The sequence below is a fragment of the Papio anubis genome, chromosome 8 (genome assembly GCF_008728515.1).
Source record: "Papio anubis isolate 15944 chromosome 8, Panubis1.0, whole genome shotgun sequence".
Classification (NCBI taxonomy): domain Eukaryota; kingdom Metazoa; phylum Chordata; class Mammalia; order Primates; family Cercopithecidae; genus Papio; species Papio anubis.
Window position 1 is genome coordinate 52,164,364 of NC_044983.1, and position 14,691 is coordinate 52,179,054.

General features: G+C 41.8%; 1 long non-coding RNA gene across 2 annotated transcripts; it reads right to left on the bottom strand.

Annotated features, from left to right (window-relative positions):
* Positions 1-4: 4 nt before the first annotated feature.
* On the bottom strand, positions 5-13,344 carry LOC103886815. 2 transcript variants are annotated; one of them, XR_650639.4, is made up of 4 exons: positions 12,885-13,344; positions 5,908-6,075; positions 3,006-3,189; positions 5-564 (listed from the first exon to the last, which is right to left on the bottom strand). It is a non-coding gene; the product is annotated as an uncharacterized LOC103886815 (long non-coding RNA). The 2 variants fall into 2 exon arrangements; XR_002523809.2 differs by having other exon boundaries at positions 5,908-13,335.
* Positions 13,345-14,691: the final 1,347 nt, after the last annotated feature.

The window sequence follows — 14,691 nt, forward strand, 5'->3', positions numbered from 1 at the left end:
TTAGTTTAGATCATGTCACATGGCCAAGAATATGTCAGTTCTGGAGGAAACTTGTTTGTCAGAAGGTAAGATATTCATGGCACCCCATAGAGCCGAATTTCCAGGGTGGCAATATCGTGTCCAGGGGTTAGTTTCTCTTCTAATGAAGGCTGTCACACTGCAATGCTCTGGAGGATGTGCAGACTGGAGGAGCCCGGCCCTGTGCATGACACCCTCCAACAACAAGGAGATTGCATCTTACAACTGTCAGGAAAATAGATTTGCTGCTGAGCACTTGTCTTGGTGCAGTTTATTAGACTGCATCGGTCGTCTTAGGCTGCTTTGTCCTCAACACAAGACTTCAGACGAGGAAGGGCATGTGAGATGAAAACACAAAGGGAGAATACACAAAAGCTAGAGGCTCATCTTCACCAAGGAAGGATAGGTGGGTTGCCTAGGTGATGATGGGGAGCACAGAAAAGGTGCCCATGCAGTCCCTGGTGTCCTGGGGACACAACAGTGCAGGCTCTCCTTTTGAAAGTGGTTTTGAGGTGACTACCGTGTGCTGCCATTTCCATTCTTGTCCTGTAAGAGAGGCAGGAGTGTGTCAGTGGGATTGTCTCTGTGCCCAGTGGGACTCAGTGACAGCAGCCAGCTGAGGTAGCAAATGCAGCAGCGTGGCGGATCTGACTGCAAAGTCTTTGCCAGGCTCAGGCTTGCTTGGGCCATTGAAGGATTCTGTGTGTTTTCTCCTCTGGCCTCAGATGTGTTAAGTATTCCTCCAGTATGCCCACCCTCTGAGGCAAGAGATTGGAGGTCATCAGGCTGTCAGCTGGCCGAGTGGAAGTCCCTTCTGACCTTGAAAAGCCAGCAAACTGCTATCCACAGTCTGAGAAGTAGCCACCCTCACATGTTGCCCATGCCTTGATGAAATACCTACCCAACTTTGAGGCCTTCCCCATGTGCCTTTAACCCTCCTGTACCAGGGATTTTCAAGTAGCTGTTTCTTTTCTTTGGAAATTTTCTCTTTCTCTGTCTAGACACATTCTTCAAAGTCTAGACAGAGACCCAACTCCTCCAGGAAGCCTGTGTGCATGATGCCAGTCTCTGATAGTTTTTCCTTCTTCTCATTACCTGCATTTTCTGTACAAATTTACCACAGACTTGCCTGTATCATGGTTACCTTAGAAATAATGTTGATCTTGTTTTACATTTTCTTTCATTTCTAAAAGGCATGCATTGTACTTAATACTTCTTTGAATGTCTGCAGACCAGCACATAAAAAGAGCTCAATGTCGCTTTTTAAAATGGCCTTTCTGTGATTCTAGGAGAACCTGGTTTACACCGTGGACTATCAGGGATGTGTGTGTGTGTGTTTGTGTGTTGATGGACAGCCATCCTGCTGGAGGTCTCAGGAAGTGGGAGTAGGCAACTGTGAGATTAGACAAATCTGGAATATCCACAGCATTGTCCCCTTTAATACATACCAAATGTGAACTGCAGTGGCCAAGAGTGACTTGTTTCAAAGGCTCCTTTCTTTCCCCTGCCGGCCCATGAGTATTAGGAAAGGAGAGTTGCCTAATTGATCTCTGCAGCCGCAGGACCCAGCCCAAAGCCCTGCCCTCAGTAAGTACTCATACATTTGTAGGAAACATTGTTCTCTCCTCTCCCCATCATCCCAGGTTGGCCCATGCTAATAAAAAAGAAGTCCCTCCCTTCCTTTCCTTGCCCTGCACTCATCATCCCCAAGGGAGGGGAGCATGGGGTCGGATGTGAAACTGCGGGAAGGAGCTGGAATCGGATGGCTCCTATCATTGGGGTGGTCTCTTTTCCAGAACAGCCTATCCAGGGCCATACACTTCCTTCTTCCCTCCCTATGGAGAGGTCTGCAGTGGTCTGTCTGTCAGCCCATGGGAAAGGGCAATTGGAGGGGAGGATGTAAGTGCTCTATTATGTCCCCAGACGCAAAACGTTTCCAGTTCTGCTTCACTCACAACAAACCTGATGTTTTTGTCTCTTTCTCGATTCTTTCTGAACTCTGAGCAGGAAGAGGAGCCATCATTAACTATCACTACCACATCTCACTAAAGGGAAATATCTTGAAATAATATATCTTGAAAAATGAATGCTGGGCCTGCCTTACTGTCTGTATGTGTCACTCTTGGAGGCCAGTCTCTCACTTTACCTCCAGGCAAGGGTTCAGTGTTGGTGTGAACCATGGCAGGACTGATGCCTCTGGATTTCAGAAAGAAGAAGAAAGCAACAGACTTTTCTGAGCATTTCTTTTTGCCCTGAGCTGGCCTCTACTATCTGGGAGACCGTATATTTGCAAGAGGTCCTATGTAATGGCTTTGAGGATTTGGGGAAAGGTGGGTGAGGAGAAGCCTAATGTGAACTCAGATATGCAGGTCTCCTAAGGTATGGAAGGAGAGTTTATGTATTCACCATGCCTTTTCTTTTCTTCATATTTTGATGGTATGAAGTGTGAAGTGGGTAGCTAATTCCCAGAGATCACACACAACTCCTCTGAGAGCTTGCCTTTCATATGCAAAACAACCAAACCACAGCCTACTCCCACCACCTCCTCTATGGGGTTTCACACTCTGGGCCAGTGTTCCCTTCCCTAATCACCCGAGGACAGGGACCAGACAGCTGAGGACAGCCCCTAAGGCCTGAGAGCCCTGAAATGATTCAAACCAGCCAGTCCTAAGCCTGGGTGTCCTGCCTTGCCTGTGTTCCCCATAGAAACCACAGTAAAGGCTCTTACTCGTGCTTTGGTCCCGCACCCACCTCCAGACTGACCCTGATGCTTCCCTCTATGCACTGCCCCCATGTAGTGCACCCTGTCCTCTTGGGACCTGTGAGTAATGAACTATCTCTTCAGCGGCACTTGTCTCCTGATCTGTTGGCCTTGCCAGACCTCAATGATAAAAAAGCTTATATTTTAAAAGTTTAGAATTACTGAACTTGAAAGAGAGTTATGAATAGGAGAAGAATAATATCTCCATCTCTCATTGGAAACTCACTTTGTGCCAGTCGTTGCTGTAAGTTTATTCACTGCATTAGTTCATTCAGTTTTCACACGTTCTCCTGTCCACTGATGTATTTTTCAAATCAGGAAAATGACTGGGATCAGAGGAGATAAATAAACCTTCCAAGGTGACACATCCAGGGAGTGGACAAGCAGACTCAGAAGACAGCACACATTTGCTGAAAGGAAAGAAAATGGTGGAAATGGCTGTGGGCTGGCTTCAAAGTGAAGGATTTTGTGTTTGTGAGAACTGGAAATCACTGTTGCTTGCATGAAGTTGCAGCAGATAAGCCATCTGGCCTTTGCACATGAAAGACCTCTGTCCCTGGTTATTTATTTATTTTTTAATTAGTTAATTAATTAATTAATTTTCAGACACAGTCTCATTTTGTTGCCAGGCTAGAGTGCAGTGGGATGATCTTAGCTCACTGCAACCTCTGCCTTCCTGATTCAAGCGATTCTCCTGCCTCAGCTTCCAGAGTAGTTGGGACTACAGGGGTGCACCACCACGCACAGCTAATTTTTTTTTGTATTTTTAGTAGAGACGGGGTTTCATCATGCTGGCCAGGCTGGTCTGGATCTCCTGACCTCGTGATTCACCCACCTCGGCCTCCCGAAGTGCTGGGATTACGGGTGTGAGTCACTGCACCTGGCCCTGTCCCTGGTTTTTTAATAACTGGTGATGAAAACTGATGGGTTGGCTGGACACCCATGAAGAGTCTTCTGCTTATCAGCTGAAGACAGGGCCAGGCCTCACAAATCCCTGCCGCTCACAGGCTCCTGTTCTCACGCTCCAGGTAGCTCAGAGACCGCTGGAAGTCTGAATCACATCAAGCCATTGCCTGAGCCACAGTTCCTCACGGCCTCACTGGGCTTCTGTTGCTTAAAGGCCCCAGGGAGTGCTTTGTGGAAACCATAAATCCATTTTACAGTTGAACATCAACTGTAATGCCTTCTACTCAAAGGAAGCCAAGAATTAAATTTCAGAAAAAGTGAACGCCACAAACTCCGGCTGTTTACATCACATCAAAAGAAGTTGAAAATTCAAGTTCAGTTGCTGCCCGTCTTCATGTGTTTTTCAATTTTGCTGTAAGAGAGATTCACAAAGGTGGTGTTTCTTTCTTTCTTTTCTTTTTCTTTTTTTTTTTTTTGCCAGATTCTTTGTAACTTAAAACTGATTGACATTGGTCTGATGCATGTGTGTGGTGTAGACAGTCCAGGAATTTCAAGTCCATGTGGGCAAGGCACCATATTTCAAAAGACAACCTAGAGGGGAAGTGTTAGTGCCTCGAAATTCAGTGTGAGTTGAGCATCAAAATCACCTGGCAGGCTCTATGAATGTGACCTCAACTAATGGCCCTTTGACACTACCTGCTGGAGCCCGCCAGGTTTGCCCATCTCACTTATTAAACAGTTGCTCCTTCAGAAAACCCTACTTTAGCTTTTGTTTAGCTGGGAAGTTCAAAGACAGATCTTTCCTTCCAAAAAACATATTTGAGGCCTGCAGGGTCTGGACAAGAGGATGCTTTAAATAGCTCTTACTATTTTCCCCCATTAACTGGGCCACCCCACCAAGGATGTACATCTTTAAATTCTTCCAGAGATTTCAGATGTCAGCACCAGCAGAACACAAAGAATGAATGGTTACTACCGGTGTGTTATGGAGGAGAAATCAGCACTCTGGGCGACAGCGCACGGATTTTCTATTTTTGTATTTTGTTTGTTTGTTTGTTTCCAGTCGGAGTCTTGCTCTGTTGCCCAGGCTGGAGTGCAGTGGTGCAATCTCGGCTCACTGCAACCTTCTCCCAGGTTCAAGCAGTTCTGCTTCAGCTTCCCAAGTAGCTGGGATTATAGGTGCGTGCCACCACATCCAACTAATTTTTGTATTTTTAGTAGAGCCAGAGTTTCACCATGTTGGCTAGGCTGGTCTTGAACTCCTGACCTCGTGATCCACCCGCCTTGGCCTCCCAAAGTGCTGGGATTACAGGTGTGAGCCACCACACCCAGCCAGATCAACTGTTTTTGGAGTTGGTCATCATTTGGTTAAGGTGTACAATTTTGCCATTTTGGTAGATTGAAAATGGTCAAATTTTAGCAGTTTCATACAGTTCAACCCCATTCTACACATTTTTCCCATCTTACTGTTATCTGGAGTGAGGGTGACCCACCAACCTGGTTTGTTTAGGGCTGGTCCACTTATGGCATTGAAATCCCACATCCAGGGAGGCCTTTCTGTCTTTGGCAGACTGGAGTGGTGGGTCACAGCTGGGAGACCAGGTTCAAACTCCTCAGCTTGGGGTATGGGGCATCTTGCCTGCATCCTCTGCTCCATTAAAGTGTCATTGATAAGGGCAAACATAATTATAGTCACCAAGTGCCATTGTACGTGACCTCATTACTCCTCAGAACAGTCCTCTGAGGCTTACAGAAGTTAGGTAGCCTCTGCGAGACTTCACCTATATTGGGGCTGAAGCTGTCCATAACTCCTGAACCTCAGCATTCTGCTGTGTGCCAGACACTCTGCTGGGCCCTTTATAAGAAGACAGGCTAGGCTTTTGACACTGAAAATGGAAAAATGTTAAACAGCTAGTCGTTGGATAGCATTCCTTTGAAAATGTGGTACTCCCTCCTGGATTTGAGGACACAGAAGTAGTTTGGTGACGCTGCACTCCCTGTGAAGCCTTGGAGGCAGGGCATGGCTCCCAGACTGTGCAATGTGTGGGGAGCGGTCAGGTAAGGCCAGTGCCTGATAGAACAGTCAGGAATCCCACACCTGACTGTTCTGTTTGGACACGTGGATTAATTGTTGGGTTTTCTCCCTGTGGATTATTGCTCTTATGAACAGCTTTTAAAAATGGGGATTATTGGTACCTAATATACTGAAAAATAAAACTTACCAGAGCACTAGACAGTTCTTTCAAAGACAGCTGTTGGCCTCCCGACTTGATCAACTGTATTCCTCAAATGGGGGTGCTGTGGTTTCCCCAAGGAGATGAGAAACCACAGCACAAACAAAGAACATCTTGGTGGAGAGCTGATTGTATTTGAAGATCTGGGGAGTTTTTCTCCATTGAAAAACAAAATAAAACAAAACAGACTCACATAAGAGGAAGGTTGGAAAAATCTTATGAATTTCTAATGTAAAATATGCAGAATTAATGCTTTTGAAGTTACTTCAGCTCTACTCCTAAGCTCTCAGGTCACAGAGTTAAATTTTGAAGTGTACGGAACCAGACTTCAGTAATAAACCATGGAGAGCTGAGCTTACACGTCATTCAATTATCCTCTGAACTTGATTTTTTTTCTTTTGTCATGTAGGTCACCAATAATGTGGAATCCATTTCGTGGAGACAAGCTACTTTTAATCAAAAATTGTAAGACATGGTGAGTACTCAAGCATATGACTATAATTTTCTGAATAGACTTTAGATACCAGATTTTAAAAGCATTTCAAAATGTCTACATCGTAGCAGAAGCTTGGATTAAGCTATTTTATATTTCATAGTCACTGTGGTTTGGTCTCTAAAATTATGTACATTGTCATTGAATAAAATTCTTCTTAAACAACTAGAACACTTGGTTGATTTTAAATGACTAATTATTGTTATATTATGTGAGAGCACATAAGGTATGTTCTGCTTTACAAGTAAAGCCTGGCAACGTTTCCCATGGTTTGCAATTCAAATTGGATGGCTCTGAGTCATTTAAAAGCAGGTGAGCAGCAGATATAAAACAGTTTTTTGAAAGGGGCTATTTGTTTCTCCTATCTTGGCTTTGCTGAAAAGAATTATTTAAGTCTGACAGAGGAATGAGGATGAAGCAGGAGTTGGGCTGTTTTGTTCACTAGTTCAATTAGCCTAGTCATTAGCTTAGCATTTTGAAGCTTCAGTGTTAGAATCTATAGCCGTTCCCCTAAGAACAAAGTAAAATGTGATTTCCAAGTCCAAAATAATGAAAAAGTTTCAATGATATTGAACAGGCTATGTGGAGGAGAGCAGAGGAAATCAGCAAGCTCCTGCCTCCTCAGGGCTGTCTTGGGGAGAATGTTGAGTGGATTGATGTTTTTATACATATTAGACTGTTTTGATGAGATGGCCTTGCCAAGTAGGTGTTTGTTTTGTTTCTTTTCTTCCTTCTGTGTAAAGATGTTTAATTCCTTGAGCCATCCTCTAGTTCCTATGGTTTTGTCATTGTTCTCTTAGGAAAGAGAAAGGTAACAGGAAATATGCACTCTTTACCCTTTCTTTGTTCTCAGCGGGCATTGTGATGTTACCTTGAGTTCTGTATTGAGTTTTCAGTGACAGTGTTATGAGACGTGTGAGTAAGCATTTAACAATGACCAAGAAGTAGTCAGATTCAAACCCAGCAATACAGAATTCTCATTTTAATTTCAAGTTATGGATATTTGTCTTTGATTTTTATGGATTTTGCCATTTTTAAACAAACAAGATTCAATGTTTATCTTCTCTGTAAGAGATGGGAAGGCCTATGAACATTGTAGCAACCCAAAAGATGATTCCTTAGTTTTTTCCTCAGGGGAATGTTTTATTTATAGGTAATCAAAGGAAATGTTTGTTTCCACGGGGAAGTGTGGATAAAATATAAAATCGGTTTTTCACTATCAACTAGGGATCACTAGGCAATATGTTAGTACAGAGATGTAAATGTGAAAAGGAAAAATGTGAAGCAGTATTATTTTTAAATATAAGTTTGCCACTTCTCTAACTCCCCCGCCCTAAAAAAGAGATTAGAGTTGTCCAAGATAGCTGTAAACTTGAGTTCCTATTACTTTGCATATATATTCAGGGAATGAGATTAAATTAACAAAGGAGGAGAGAAAGCAACTCTGGACCCGAAGCACAACTGCTATTGTGTTGATGCGGAAATTGACTGACTCATAGACTTTCCGCAGAAGCTGCCATGATTCTTTGAGTTGTGTTAAGAAAAAACTCTGGAGCTCTGGAGAGTCTGGCTTTGAATCTAGGCTTGACCATTTATGGATTATGTGAATTTGAGCACGTTACTTAACATCTAGGCTCCGTTACCTTGTCTATAAAGTGGGCACCAACAATATACCTTGAAGTTTTTTAAAAAATAGAACCAAATAAGTTAATATTTGTGTAACTCATGCTGCAGTTTCTGACAAAATAAAAATTCTTAAGTGTTTACTTTTTTAATTACTCTAACAAATATTTACCACTAATATTTGACATGTAATTAAAATTTTCAAAAATTTAATTTTTTTTCCTGGTGTTAAAATAAAATTATCATGACAGTAATAAAAGGATAACAGGTAAGGATTATCCTTTAGTTAACTTTGGTTAATTTTAAGTGGTGTTAGTGTGATATGACTTTAGCATTACTCATTATTAGTTATTCTAAGCATCAGTTAGGAGAGAGAAATCATCCAGAAATTTGAACAGGAAAAGCTGAACATAAAGAATTATTAACTGTAACAGGGGATTGGAGTAAGGAGAGTTTGGCTAATAAGAACTAGAGGGTTCTAAGGAATATTGGCATAGCAGCTGGAAGGAGCTGCCACTCCCCCAGGCCTGAGATGAACACCTGAAGAAGGGCTGGGCTGAGGGCCAGACCTCACTGGAAGGGCACAACCCTGTGTCACTGGATGGCAGACAGGTGACTGTGGTGAGGCACTGGCAGGACTTGCTGGAAATCCACCCTCTGGAACTCACTGGAGATATTCCTTCTAAGGTGACAAGGGAAGCTGTTTGTGGGAACGTATTTCCCCGGAGGCACTGAGCCTTTGCCCCCAGTGCCCAAGAGAGACTGCAGTAGGTGGCTGTTGGGTGCCAGGCACCCCTGGCTGCCGTGCCCTGCAGGAGCCTGGGAGTATGGGTGAGCTGCCTGCCCTGCAGGAGCCTGTCTAGAGCAGGAAGCAAAACACTCCTTCAGTATGTCACCAGTGGCCTTTACTGACAAAGCGTAACATCGTAACAGTTAGCAAAGCGAAAATATTCAAGTGGCTCAGAACCATTTTCACAGAGCAAGCAAAAAGGGTGAATTTAGAGCTGAGCATCAATAAGTGGCTAACTCTGCTAGCAGGAGAAACAGTTTTCCAAAAATTTATGTGAAATATATATGGTAAAACTTATGAAAAGAGAGAATGGAAAGATACAAAGTACCTGAGAGCTTACCCCTGCTTACCCTGGTCAGTTACAGAGAACCTGAACTGCCTTGTTTTTGTCTTTTAGTGCATTTGTTTTTCTTGTAGTGAACTTGGAATGTAAAGCTTGAATTGACAAACTCTACAAGAAGCAACATTATGAAATTTGGGTTTATGGTTATAAAAACATTATGAAAAACATTATTCATCGTGCTACATAGAGTTTTCAAATGAGTACTCTGAAGAATTCTTTCTGGTTGCAGTTCTGATGAGCGATAGATCTTGTTTCTCTTAAGACATGAAACACAGCAGAGCAGTAGCTATCCCGAAGTTGAGCTCATCAGACACTAGTCAACACTGGATATTGACTTGTGCAACTGATGAGATTAGAAGGCAGTTTAAATAAGAAATTAATCAAAGGTGAAGATTAAAAAATAACAGGAAACATACATGAGATTAATACAAACATTGATAATGTAAATGTACTTCCCAGGGTAGAATATAAAATTTTCCCTAAACTTTCTTTCCAGCAGCCTTATGAATTAATTGGTATTTGATTGATTGATTGACAACTCCAGTTATTAACTAAATTGAATCAGCTGGGAAACACTGCCTGGATTACTTCCTCAGAATTATTTCCGCACAGGGACTATATGATTGAATGTAATCAAATAGACTCAAGAAGGAATTAAATTCTTTAAAGTCACTTAGGCTTTCAATTTTTTCCCTCCTTTTTTCTTGTTGTTTAATAATTGAATACTCATTTTAAAAATGTGTTATTGATATATTTAAGGAATTAAATGTCATGAACTAATACCACCTGTAACAAGAGGAAGAAATTGTTATTGAAAGAAGGGAAATAAAAAGAACAAGTTCTGCCAGACTACTTTTGTGCCTGTTTATTTGATTAATCCTGGTAAGGGAGACATATATGTCTTACAATCATTGTATATACATTGAATTTATATGCATATTCCTTTAAAATGCTATCTCATATTTCTGTGTCTCCACTTTCTGTTTAAGATCCATCTAGTTTCTCCTGGACAGGAACTTAAAACAGAAACGTCTTGCAAAACTGGCTTGAGTGGGTGATGCTAAGTATACAAATAGCAGGGAGTGCTGTCTAACTAACAAGAAAGTTTAGTTTGCCAGAATTCTATTCATATCAAAGAATCTCAGAAATAGTTAGAAAGTCTGTTTTGGTAGCTGCTTACTACCTTTACGATCATAAGTAGTTTCAGGTTCTATGGTTGCTGCTTTTGCAGTAGCATTTGTGCTTCTTATTTGATCTTTTTGAAGATTTTTGTCAGGTGTTAAATAGATTGATTTAATCTTAAAAATCTTAATAGCATAACCCAATAAATCTTTTCCTAGATGCTAGTTAGTGGCCCATTCCCACTTCCCGTTATGCACGTGGTCTTGATAAGGTTGCCCCATTCAATTAATTTGTGCTTAGTAGGGGGGACACTTGAGAGCAGTTGGGACCAGTGTCTGTCAGATAAATAAATATGAATTCCTAATTAGGCAGAGTGAGAATGCCCAGAATGGTTTATCATCATAACCATTCCCAAAACAGGGTTGAGGTCTTATGGGGAGGCCGTACTCCGTTGTTTGTGATCAACCCCAGCTGGCACACAAGCCCTCGGAGTCTGCGATGATGCCTTCTCAAAGTACATTCAAGTACTTGCACTTAAATCAACAGAGTAAAAAAAATGTCAGTTTTAAAAGAGATTATCATTTAAATTGTCTGTTAGAAAAACTACAGCAACATTGCTCCTCTCAAAGAAGAATGCTGAAAGGATAATTAGACATCAGCAGAATACCAACACATTACTGGGAAAAAGAAAGGGCAGAGGAACTTCTAAAATTTACTGAAATAAAAATCAGCACAGGGCCCTAGACCTTCATTAGAACCGAGTGATGAGATGAACTACTAACGTTGATGAACAGCAGTATAAATGTTATACGGGTTCAGAATATTCCTTGGGATTACTCAGGGAGTCAAAAATTGACACATTTTACATTTTCTTTTGTATTTAAAATAGCCAATAAAATTCATTTTGCTAACATATACTTAAATCAATATGCATGTTGCAAGAAGCCAAGTTCAAGGGCACAATTTAGCATAAATCATGTGTTAGTTGTTGCTACTGTTAACAGTCATCTCTTTTTTCCTGGGGTCAGAGCCAATTAAGAGACATATAGAAGCCTGGGAACGATCAAAATACCGGCTTTATGACTTATCAAAGCCAGATGGAAGAATAGGGTTTTATATGTGGGCTAAAGGGGATACTAATTTCTCCCCTGTGAACTGAAGTGAGTTCCGTACACTGCGCGGGGTTGCACCTGCTTGGGAACTGGAGGAGAGCAAGGAGAGTGGGGTGCTGCCCCCTAGCGGAGGGCCCCGGTGCACACAGGCGACAACAGCCACAGACCCACCGCCCTCCTGCTTCATCTCCTTTGGTAATTCATGAGACAGTTTCCTGGGAAGTCCCATGTTTAATTTTCATCGTGATTGACTCTGAAACAGTATTCTCTGTGTAGCCATGAGGAAATGAGAATTTGTTTCTTATAGTTCTCCACTGAACTACTTTATCATTTCTGATTGAACCAATTCCTTATTTTCCCCTCGTAACTAACACCCACTCGCTTCCAGGTTAAAGTTTTCCTTACTTGGCAAAATCAGATACTAAATAAAATATGATAAAAATAAATCAAAACTCTTGCTTATCCTTACAGAGTTGCACAATTTCTATCTTGAATATGACAGGCACCGTCTCAGGATTTTCTTGCTCTGATTCAAATACAAAGTGAGTAGCTGGTTTATGGCCCAGCAGGAGCCAAGGGCGACTCACCTACCTCCTAATCTAGAGCTCTTCCCACTTCGCAGCACTTGCTGCATAAGACCTTAAGATGCAGAGTCTCACAGAGCAGTTGCGAGTGCACTGTGGAGGCAGGTGGCTATGAGTTTGGATTTCAGCTCTGCTCTGACTAGCCCTCTGACTTTGAGAGAGGTTATGACCTTCCTGGGCCTCCAGTGCTTCATGGGCAAAATGCAGACCACAGCATTTCTGTTGCAATCTTGCTGTATTTAAATGAGATTATGTGTTTGAAATGCATCTTGCTGTGCTTGGGGTAGCTGGCATGACCCATTGTTAAGCTGCACTTACCCACAGTATGAATAAAAATAGTTTAATTTTACACAAGTTGTAAATGAAAAGAGAATGAGTGTGTAAACCATTTGAAAAGATAACTTCAGTTACATGGCTTCTTCCTAGAAACCAGCCGTCGGCAGAAGCGATCTATCAACACCTTCTTTCTTTTCTCATTTCTGGTTTGGTTTCTGGCTGCTCTGCCTCATTTTTCCCTTTTGTGACTGCCTTGTGTCCCTGTGAGACGGCTGGGGCTCCAATCTTGTCTCCCTCTGTCCAACCACAGCTACCTTTCTTCGCCCTCACAGCCTGATGTCATGATAAGGGGAGTAACTTACCCCTTCCACATGTAACAGAAAGTAACACTTCAGCAACACCCAACTCTGGATTAATAACTCAGTTTCTTTTGGTTCTGGAACAGTTCAAAGCTCTCTTTTTTCTTCTTTTAAAAATGTAATTGACAAACACTATGTAGTACTTGCTATGAGCCAGACACTGTTCTAAGCACTTTACAAGTATTAACTCATTTTATCTTTCTATATCTAATCCAATTTTATATAAAACAGAAACCAAAGCAGAGAAGGCCTTAGTAACTTACCTGAAATTACCCAGCTAGTGCTTGGTGGAAGCAGGATTTCAGGCTGAGGAGTCTGGCCCCGGTCTCTGTGCTTTTAACAGCTCAGCCCAGCTGCTTCTCCGCCACCCTTGCGACATCATCTTCCATCTCACACTGCCAAGGGCGGGAATGCCAGACTTATTAGAAAAGCCTTGAAAAACTTAAGAATGTAAGTATTAAAAAGTTCAGCATCTCAAATATTTATCATTTCTTTGTAGTGAGAACACTTAAAATATTTTCTTTGAGATGTTTTGGAATACATAGTACATTAACTATAGTCACCATGTTTTGCAATAAACTACCAGAACTGATTCCTCCCATCTAACTGAAACTTTGGACTCTTTGACAACCATCTCCCCTTTCCCCGACCTCCCCACCATAAACGTATACAACTTTTATTTGCCAATTAAAAATAAAAATAAAAACAAAAAGAGGTGCAACAAACAGTTGTGCTTTCATCGTCCAAAGCACTAAGGGTAATGCTGGTCCAAGAGAATGACAGATTTTTGAGGGCGGTTTTGTTGTTTTATGTTGTTGGTAGCACACAGGAGATGGGAGAGTTCTGAGTATAGAAAATGAGAGAGGAACTGGAACAGGGGACAGGAAATTTGCAAAATGTCAGAGCTGAAATTGTAGAGCAAAAGAGGGATCATTGGTGGGGCTTATGGGATCGTTGCGGAGTTTACCATTGTCATCCTGAGCAAAGCCCAGGACTGAGAACAAGCAGGGAGAGGGAGGGAAGAGCCTCGGATAAGCAGTGCTGGGGCCAGAGGGAAGCCTGCTGCCGTCTCTCAACTGGGATTAGCTGCCCCATGCCTCTTGGGCTTTTTGCGTTTCTGAATTTGTGGGTGGTTGTGCCTCAGAGATGTACTGTTGGGGGCAACTGAAACACACTAAAAGTGAAATGTCACCTCAGTTATGAGTGATCCTGATGAAGACGGTAACCAGGAAGTGTCTGAAGCCCGAGGCCACCACTCTAGAAACACCAAATGTATCGCTGAGCTCCAGAATAAAAATGATATGTGCTAACTGTAGGCGAGGGCCACATAAGCAAGGCAAAGTATTACCAAGAGGCACAATTAAAAAAAATATATATATATTTTTATTTAAAAATTTTAAGAATACAGTACATTGTTGTTAGTTATATTACCATGTTGTATAATAGACCTCTTGGATTCATTACTCCTGTCTAACAGATATTTTGTATTCTTTGACCAACATCCCCCTAACCCTCCCATCCCTGTCTCTCGTAACCACCATGCTATTCTCTGCTTCTTGGAGTTAGACTTTCTTAGATTCCACATATAAGTCAGGTCATGCAGTATTTGTGTTTCTGTCCTGGCTGATTTCAGTTGACGTAATGTCCTCCAGGTTCATCCGTGTTGTCGCAAGTGACAAGATTTCCCTCTTTTTAAGGTTAAGTAATAATCCATGGTGTATATATGCCACATTTTCTTTATTCATTCATCTGTTGAGAGATACTTAGGTTGATTTCATATTTTAGCTATTGTGAATAATACTGCATTGAACATAGGAGTGTGGATGTTTCTTTGATATGCTGATTTTAATTTGTTTTGGATAGACACCTAGTAAAGGGAATGCTGGATCACATGGTAGCTCTATTTTTATTTTTTTTTAGTAACTTCTGTATTGTTTTCCATGCTGGTTGTACTAATTTACATTTCTACCAACTGTATACAAGGGTTCCCTTTTCACCACATCCTCACCAACACTTGTTATCATTCATTTTTTTGATACAACCATTCTAACAGGTGTGAGATGGTATCTC